The sequence below is a fragment of the Lonchura striata genome, chromosome 3 (assembly GCF_050655825.1).
Source record: "Lonchura striata isolate lonStrDom1 chromosome 3, ASM5065582v1, whole genome shotgun sequence".
Lineage (NCBI taxonomy): Eukaryota > Metazoa > Chordata > Aves > Passeriformes > Estrildidae > Lonchura > Lonchura striata.
Window position 1 is genome coordinate 103,099,014 of NC_140705.1, and position 9,646 is coordinate 103,108,659.

The 9,646-nt window shown below is 41.8% G+C and overlaps 1 long non-coding RNA gene across 1 annotated transcript in view; it reads right to left on the reverse strand.

Moving 5' to 3' along the window:
- Positions 1 to 9,367, reverse strand: part of LOC146768043 (uncharacterized) — a 48,550-nt gene extending 39,183 nt beyond the window's left edge. The window contains exon 1 of the long non-coding RNA XR_014954018.1: positions 9,183 to 9,367. This is a non-coding gene — a long non-coding RNA (uncharacterized LOC146768043). The remainder of the gene's footprint in view (positions 1 to 9,182) is intronic.
- Positions 9,368 to 9,646: the final 279 nt, after the last annotated feature.

Sequence of the window (9,646 nt, forward strand, 5' to 3'; positions counted from 1 at the left end):
TCCCGCCCTTTGTGCCCTCCCGCTTACAGGCTGCAGCAACTTTCAGCAGGCTGCAAGTCGAAAGTCATGTTGAGAAACCAAACAATGAAATCAGCAACTTTTGTAATAAGTCACATGAACCTGTGACCATGACTTTGAGAAAGTTCTAAGTTTAGCAAACGTTGCATCTACTATTCTAATAATGTGACAAGGAGGTCTTGTTTACAGGGTTTATTTATAACACTGTGTAGGATTGGGAGGTTCAGACTGAAAATAAAAATGAGGCATTACAGGGAACTGACTAACAGTGGCAATGGCCACTAATGGTTCTCCATTATTATGTGTGGGCTCACAGTAGGAACAGCAGGGAATTAATCAACACAGGCTTGTTATGTCATACAGTGACCAACTAATCCAAGTCAATGGAGAGATTTGTGCTGCTTTCAATAGCACTTGGATCAAACAAGCCACAATGCAAAAACAACCCAACCCCAAAACAATTGATATCAAGCACTTGGGTGCATGCTAAATTAGTACAACTGAAGTTCCCAGACTGACACATCGTCTATGAACAGCCAGATACCCAGGCTTATGACCACTATAGTGCTCACTATACTAGCAATTAACAATAGAGTTAATTGCCAGTAAATCTGGCAGCTGTTTCAGCTTTATGTAGGTCAGAGTTTATAGAGCAGGCTTTGCAAACACTGCTAGAAACCCTTGTCACTGTTAGAGACCTGTTAGGGCATCTGCTAACACCCATGGTATATTCACCCAACAAACTGATGATGCTTAACACACTGTTGCTTTTCTGCAAAGGGTTAACACCACCAAATAGGGGGAAAAATGTATTAACAAACCTAAACAAGAAGCAGCCTGAACCCTTTGCTAAATGAACACACCCTCTGTGCAGCTGAACTGCACTGACAAAGCTATACAAGCACCTAAATGCCAAGTGCATTTTGAACTACTATACCTCTAGTTCAGTGTACAGGATCAAGCTATAATTACATTTTTATGGTCAGTTTATATTCTTACCAATTTAGCTAAATGCAATAGAGTGAGACTATTGTACATGTTTAGAAAAAGATGGAGGCAAAGAACCAGCACTTGACAGTTTAAAAAATGTTTACATTTATACAATGCAACATGACCTTTTATATTGTCTGTATATTCCACCTGTGCCTCAAAGACCCAAACTAGACACACTGTCATGACATATGGCTACCATGAACTTATTTATAACTTTGGGATCTCTCCATGTGCACAATGATATGGAATAGGCATCCACAGCACACTTCAGAAAAGGACTGATTGGATTTCCAGTGTCAGATGTAATAAGGGCTCTTCATAAACCACAAAGCTTTTAAGAAAAGCTATCTAAAGATACTCAAAAAGGGTATAGGTGGCTTTCAACATGCTCTCTGTATATTGTTTCATACAATGAAAACAAGGAGACCTGAAGAAGGGGTAGAATGTATTTCTTCCTCCGTGTGACTTCTCTACTTTTATTTACCTCGATTCTGAGAGAAATGCTCTTTGAGGAATCTAATTATTTAATGAAACCAGGAAAAGACCATGCGAGTCATCTTTCCAATCCTATAAACATCAAAACTCCTGTGACTGAATGATTCAAGAGTTAATGATAAAACACATTAAAGGGACAGTTTACAGGAATTAACTGTCCAAATTGCAGGTGTTACTAAGAATATCATCATAATAATATTAGTTTCAAAACACTAGAGAACACAATTAACCAGAAACTGCCAAGCCCATCTTTGAGAAACACTGACTCTGTGTGTGTGTGCATCTGTGCCTGGGTGTATGTGTCTGAAATAAAAAAGTAAAAACAACTCCAAATAGCATTCCTTGCTGCTGTTAATTAGAAATTATATAAATCTACACTTATGGCATTTAACACATTCCAATACCATTATGTTCCACCTCTGCCCTGGCCTTGTGTAGCACATTCACAAGGGGAGAAGAGACTGTAAGACTGAGGACTCAGGTTATCTCCACTTGGAAGGTTTGCAGGAAGAAATTAATGTGACAGTGAAAGTTTTATAACAATGAAGGTACTCCTGAATCAATGCAACTAAGTATGGAACACTTCCACAACAATTATGTGTTTTTCAGTTCTAGAATCACTGTTACACATCACCAGCTAGTTGCTGATGGCCTCTTGTGTGCTCAATGACAGTGGATATGAAAATCAAGATTTAACCAAGCCTTTAACACGATCGCTGAAAATAATTTTAAGAGTCCTTATTTGTGCTAAAGGTCTAAATCAAACATGACTATTTTCTTTTATACAGAGGGCCATTCTATTCTGCATCTAGATTTTCATTGCAGCACTTAATGCTGTACAAGATCGCAGATTCTTGTCCACTTAGAAATAGCAAAATAACACTTAGAACACACATTTCCTCAATGCACAATCAGGAATACTGATTAAAAAAATGTGTCACCTCGTTTTATGGTTCAAATGTACTATAAAAATGTTCCCAAGAAACATCTGGTTTGTATTCACACCAGTTTGGTTTAAATACATATGTCAACAGATAATTCTCATATTCCAAGTCAAGTGAAAACAGACCTTTTCAGCAAATTCAGCCTCACCCAAATTCATTCTGAAATAAGTGATAATTTTTACTTTATTTGGTGCAGAAAATTATCCACCAGTGCTAAAAGTCTCAATAAACTTCAAAATCTTACCTTGAATAATCAATTCTTACCTCATCCTCTTATCACTGATCTCAGCAACACAGGAGTATATATGCTAAGAGATCATTAAGTAAACAAGCCTGTGCCTTTTTAGATTTGAAATTGTATTTTTCAGAGAACTGACAACAAGCATAAAAATTAATCATAATAACCCTTATTACACATGCACTCTTACTTTCAACAGTTGAAAACTGTTTCTTCTCAGTGCAAAATAACTTAGCATTTAAACAAAACAGCAATCATGAAACAACAAAACTCTGCACCAGTTCTCAAGAAGCAAAAGAATAAAACCTGGCTTTCTTCATCTGCATTTTCAAGCCCTTACAAAGATTGCAGTAAAGACAGCCTAATTCCCCAGGAGGTAGGAAGGGTACTACACTGTAACCACAGCTATTTAAAAGCAAGCTGAATCAGAGAAATTAAAGCAAAATCAGGGTTAGTTTTAAGTATTCTGTTTAGTGTACTAGAAAGGTTTAAAAAATCAGGTGTTTTCCAGATTACAAAGGACTTTCAGAATATAAACTACTATGACAAGTTATTGTAATTAATCTTTCTAAAATGCTAATAAAACAATAGATTATATGAAAATTAAATCAAAGGAAGTTTTTTGTAGAGTTTTGAGCAACATGCAAGTGGTATGCAACTCAATCCTTTAAAATAATTTCATTTCTGTAACACAAATCAAATTCAAAAGACTAAAAAAATCAACTTATAATTAGGCATGTGGCAGCATTGAAATGCTTTTTCAAAAGTAATTTAGTGATTTTACTGGGATGAGGGAGGAACCAAGCTTTTGTAGGAAATCTCTCCATTCCAGAAAGTATGCCAAATTAGACAGAAGCTAATTAGAAAGCCTTAGAACACCCTGTTTTTACAACAACACAGACATAACAATCAAACTGTGTGAAGAAAGGAAACCAGAAATGAACAAACTCTGCCACCCAAAAACCTCCACACCCAGTTGTGCATCACTTCAGTTAGCAAGAAATATCACTGAGCTCCACAGGGACATGGTCATGCCCAACCTGCAAAACAACTTTACCTTACCTTCATTGCTTTTAAATGAAGGGCAGAAAGAAGATACCATCTCAGAATCATTCAATTAAAAAAATATTTTAAGATCTAAACATGCAGAAAAGTCAACAAAATTGAAGATTAAACTCTCATAGGGCAGCTTCTGATAACATTAAAGTCTATTGCCACGACACATGTTTGGTTTTGTCTCTGCTGTGCTTTCAACTGAATGAGCAACAGATTTTGGATTTCTGCTAAGCATTGTGTTCACTAGAGAAATGTTCCACAGTGCCCTGTTGTTTATGGAAGTTTCAAAATGGTAGTCATGATCTACTGAGTTCATCTTCAACATTTCACATTTAGTTAGGCATTCCAAGGCAAAAGACAAATTCCAAAGAATTTACTAACCTAAACAGTTACAAAAACAGGAGCCTTTGGGGAAAACAATGAGGTTTTCGCTTGTTTTAAACATTTTTACACAACTGTGCCTGCTTTGCAAAATGTATTTCTTATTGTGATTTACAGTATATCACAGATGTTTCTTTGTGAACTTAATAAATTTATCCACATTTTTTAAATAACAGTTGAACAACAGAGTTCCAGACCACTGACAGTCCTAGATAAAGGCAAGTAACACTGCAGAGCAAAGAGGGAAAAAAAAAAAAAAACCCAAAAAAGACCCAGTGGATACAGAGGAAGCAACAAGAAGTTTTGGAAGAAACAAACAGAAGAGAACAAAAGTTTCAAAGAGCCTGAGCTGCATCAAGGAGATTTACGTGAAACATTTTGACTTTACCCTTTTGGAAACTTTGATCTAAGGGTGGAGAGCGAGGTGGGTGAGGACAGGAAGGATTAGAAGGGAGACCAGAGAAAGAGGGCTTAATCTATTTCTGAATTTTGAAAGCCATATTTAATGTAAGTTTTCAAGTTGCACTGTTGGTATGCAGCAGGGGCAACAACAAAAAGTTCATAAATTCTGTAATTTCTCCTTGTCATTACAAACACTACCAGGTAATAATCCTGCACTAACCTTGAGCACGGGCTAGGTCAAGTGACAAAATGTCAATTAGAAATTAATAGACATATTAAATCATTTCAAATTACATGAAAAGCTAAGATGGACTTATTATAGGAATTAAACTTTGATTAATTCACAGGAAACCATCAGAAAATTTTATAGAGCTGAATGTCTTGAACTCTTACCAAGATTTAAGAAAGAAAGGTACCTTTTTGGCACCTTTTTTTGCTAAGTTATACAAATTTTCATGTAACAAACGCCACAAACAGAATAAATACATTTGTGAGGCTATTAGACCACAGTAGAATCTGTGAAAAGCTACCTTGTTTCAGTTCATAAAGATGCTGCAATGGCTGTTCTGCAGAAAGCAGGCAACAATCAAAATAAACAGGTAACACCTTTAATGTGCAATTTCTAATTCTCTTAGGTACTTCCACGATTAACAGCCTTAATATTATGCTCATCATATTGTCCTGGTGGGCATGACACACCTCCTTGTTTTTGTGGAAAGCATTGAACAATGTACCCAAAACATCCCATAGCAGACTGCACATATCCTAAATTTCTTGCTCATATCTTTACTCCTCTTTTCTACCTGAAAAGAGAAGTCATCATCATCACTGACAATTCTGCTTTCCTCACAGAAAGGAAGTTATCATCAAGGGAATGAGATAAAATCCTTCATTTCTCAAAAAGCCATGAATTCTTTACTTCAGTGCTGCTAGGAACACAGGAGACTGCCACTAAGAAAGTGACTGGGTACTGACTTAGTGCCCATTCCTGATCAAGGGCTGTTCATAAGTAACAGCAGAACTGCACACACTTTTTTAAATCTTTTTTTTTAAACATCAGTGTTCTCATATACCTGTACCATCCAGATTACCCCACTTCTACAAAAACTTCTTGTTTTTGTCATGTCCCTTCTTGACTCCCATCTTTCCTCATCAGCTCCAGAGGCACGAGTGTAATAAATAGCTCTAAGGGTAACTGCCATTCCCATCTTGCATAACGTAACCATCTAATGAGAAAATGGGATCTCAAGTACATTTCAAACGCATCGCATTTTCTCCAGAAGGAAAAAGCCAGACTGCAAGAACTGACTTGACATTCAGCCCTGAATCATACCACAAGGAAATCCTTAGGACTGAGAAGGAGAGTAGCATGTCCAAGTCACAGAAGAAACTCCCAATTAACTTTATGGAGAACTCCCACAAACCAGGAGTGTAACACTGCCAAATCTCTACAGCCACAGGAAAGGTAAAATTATCATTTAGCACCAAAACAGCAACTCCTCCGGGCAGAACTAAATCACAAACATCATACTGAGAAACAGAAATCACTCCTCCTTTCCCGCTGCCCTCAGGCTTATAATTAAAGGAAACTCAAAAGAGATCCTCTTTATTTCTATTCCTTGAAAACAAAGAGCCCCGTTGAGTCAGGGAATCCAGCTTCCACCAGAACTTCCTCTAGTCTGCCCTGAAAAATGGTTTCCAGACATAGAAAGCAACAGAAAATATAGGGTACCTTTTTTAAAATAAGATCAATAGATCTGTTAAATGTATGTGGACCTTTTTAAGTGTCATAAGAATTAGAATGCCTTGATTATGCTGAAAAGCTAGATGTTTTCAGATAAAAGGGTAACTGATACTTAAAAGTGAAGAAGGGCCATCCTGGGACTTGAACAGCTGTTAATTATTACCTGTAAGAAAGCAAAGGGCTGACAGGAGGACAAAATTAGGTGCCAAATCTATGTTTCTGCTGAAACCACAGTTTTTAAGTGTCCACCTGGGTTAAAAAAGTTAAGCTCTGAGCTTATGTTTTAGAGGTACTCTATTGGTCCACTTGGACTGCTTTGTGAAAATATTCTCCAGCTGCTAACAGGCCATTTCTGTCCTTCAGCCTGTGAGAGCCATCCCATGCCTGGTAGCTATTTGGGCTCATCCCAATAACTTCCATGAAGCCACTCAGTACATTGAGCAAATATCTCACATTCTGGGATGAGAACGAGTAGAATCCACAGCTCTGCAGTCGAGGGCATTTATTATGCAAGACTCACACACGGACTGATACTGCTCAGTGCTCACAGACTTCCTGGAAGGTTGTTTCTGATAGGAGGCACCACCTCAAAACCATGAAGGGCACATGGAAAATTCCAGGAAAGCTTCACTTCAAATCACAGGACTTTTTTTTTTTTTTTACTAGGTTAAGAAGATTATATAACTATTTTGCAGGGAGGTTCTAGCATAGGCTAGAACACTACTGCAGAGATGTACACTCAATACTGGTTTTCTCTTCAGGTTCCAGTAAGTTTTGCAATGATATTCTGGTGCCTCACCCAGAAGCCTGTTTTATTGTCAGCATACAGTCATCCAGGTGACTAAATAGTGAAGTAAGCATTGCAAATTCCCTCTTCAGAGGAGATGCAGTGTAATCTCCTGACAACATATCCCAGGGCTGCTTTGCTGCACTTCAAGCACTTATCTGTGCAACTACACATTTATGGTTCCAAACACAGGTCTGTTTGACAGGTGTGTCCCTAGCAGCATGTAACCAGGAACACCTTAGTGGACAACTAGCAGCTATTACATTTCTAGAAGCTAATGAGTAATCCAGATTTTTGATGGAGAACACTATTTTAAGAACAGCACAATTTTACTGATATGGTTTTCCAGAATTTCTTTTTTATGGCAGCTGAAGGAGAAAGGTTTGTGCTCCTGAAAGTTTGCCCACTTCTCTCTTCCTCTGTATGACTCAATCTAATAAAAGACACAGCCTCTCTCTAATAACCACACCATCCTCCCTTGGAATGCTCTGGGACAGCACAATTCAGCTCAGGTTTGCACTGCACCACATCACTGCACTGCACAACAAAGCCCTCTAAATGCCACATTCGACCTTCACAAATAGATGCCACTGTATTACAAAGAAAGGCTGAAAAAGAAGGACTGCTAACATTGAACAGTGTACTGACACACAAAAAGAGCCGAGCATCTACTTCCTTCAATTTTCCAGTTGAGACTTTGGCTAAGCCTATTCAAAACCACTTGGGAATGATCCCAAATTAACTATTTGATTAAGCTCTGGAATGAAAACATCATGGTTTAGATTTAGTTCAGATTAGTTTAGTCTATATTTAGTTCAACACTTATCTTTCAAATAAAAAAAAACCTCCAAACTTAAGGGTGAGAGCATGCTGATATAGACACATCAGCCCTATGGGGACAGAACTTGGCAGACTCAGTTTTGTCTTCTGGAAATTTCAACTGACTTTACATCTCCTCTACAAGGACCTTTATTTGGGGTTTTATTTGGTTTATTGTGTAACTCTTAGTGAACTTTTTCTAGATTTTTCACAGTGACTATTGTATCAGAAGTTACTTGTTGATGTTATAGTTCCTTGTTTCACGTGGTCCGCCACATTTTCTTTGAACATGAACAGTCTGGGGAGATGCCATCTCAAATTAGAGACCTATTTGCTGTCTAGTCTGCCTAGAGAAAGCAACAGCTTTGGGAGACAAGACAGACAGTCACTGACTTTTATGAACAATTCCACAAAGAAACCCCAACCAACCACAAACCACTACCCCTCCACCCCCATTCAGAAGGGATCAAAGAGGACCCAGCAGCTTTTCAATACCCAGCAGTGAAATACAAAGAGTTACAGTAAGGAGCGTGTAAGCCTTGTCTACCAAATACTACTATTAAAAGCTTACACATGTGGCCCAGTACCCTTTCACATTATCTGATTCTCAGAAAAATTGACAAGGGCAGCTCCAGCAGAGGACTGTAAACAATCCCAGGCTCCAGCCTTTCACAGAGTGCGTGACCACAAAGGCTACTGAACATCCTCGGGCTGCTCCGAGAGGCGGGCTTGGCAAGCGGAGCACAAATTAACCAGCATCCTTTTTAAGATTCTACATAGAAGCTACTGCTGTCATTGCCGTAGTTGAGAGAGCCACCGTAATATCAATGGCATCCTTGACACGGCACTTATGTAATAATTAATTGCGGGGAATGTCGTGTTCCAGCGGGCGCACAAACCATCCCCCGAGGGGGGGGGGGGGGGGGGGTAACGGGTTGCTTTTGTGCACAGGGAGAGCAGGGCACGGCCAAGAGCAGCACGCGTTGCTTTCACTCAGCACCCCGCACAGGAGCTCGGGCAGCGGCTCCCCGCTCGTGCCGAGTGGAGGCGAATCCCCGGCACGAAGCAGGTCGCCATCAGTGCCCGGGCGCTGTCCCAGCAAGGATCAGGGTCCCGCCACTCGCCCCCGACATCCTGAGGGGGACGCGGGGCCCGCGCCCCGCGCGTGACGTGACGCCGCGTGACGTCACCACGCCCGGCTCCCACCGCCGGCGCCTATAAATAGGAGCGCGGGGCCGCGCAGGCGCGCGCCCGCGCCGTGACGTCGCTGCCGAGGCGGGCGCGGCGCTGCCCGCTCTCGCTCACCTTCTATTTTTGTGCCGCCTTTGTTCGCCGGGCCCGCCCCGCCGCCGCGGGACGGACAGCGGCACCGAGCGAGCGAGCGAGGGAGGGAGGGATGGCGGGGTGACGCCACCGCTTCCCGGAACGCTGACGCGGCCGCCGGAATGCGCGCGGGGCTGCGCTGCCTTAAAGGGGCAGCGCTCGGCGGCCCCGCCCGGGGGGCGGCGCTGACGGACGGGCGCAGCTGCGGCGCCGGGGGGGCCGCGCCGTGCCCCGCACGCCCCGGGGCTGCCGGGGAAGGGACCCCCACTCGGGCCGCTGCCCGGAGCCCCGGGGCGCGGCCCCGGCGCAGTCCCGCCGCGGGGGCCCCGGGGATGCTGCCCGCGTGTGCTCCGCGGCGCTTCTCTCCATCACCGCTCCCGGCGCTGCCGCTGCGCTTCCCCCGGGGCGCGGAGCGGGGCGAGCGCCGGGAGAAGGGAAGCGCCGGG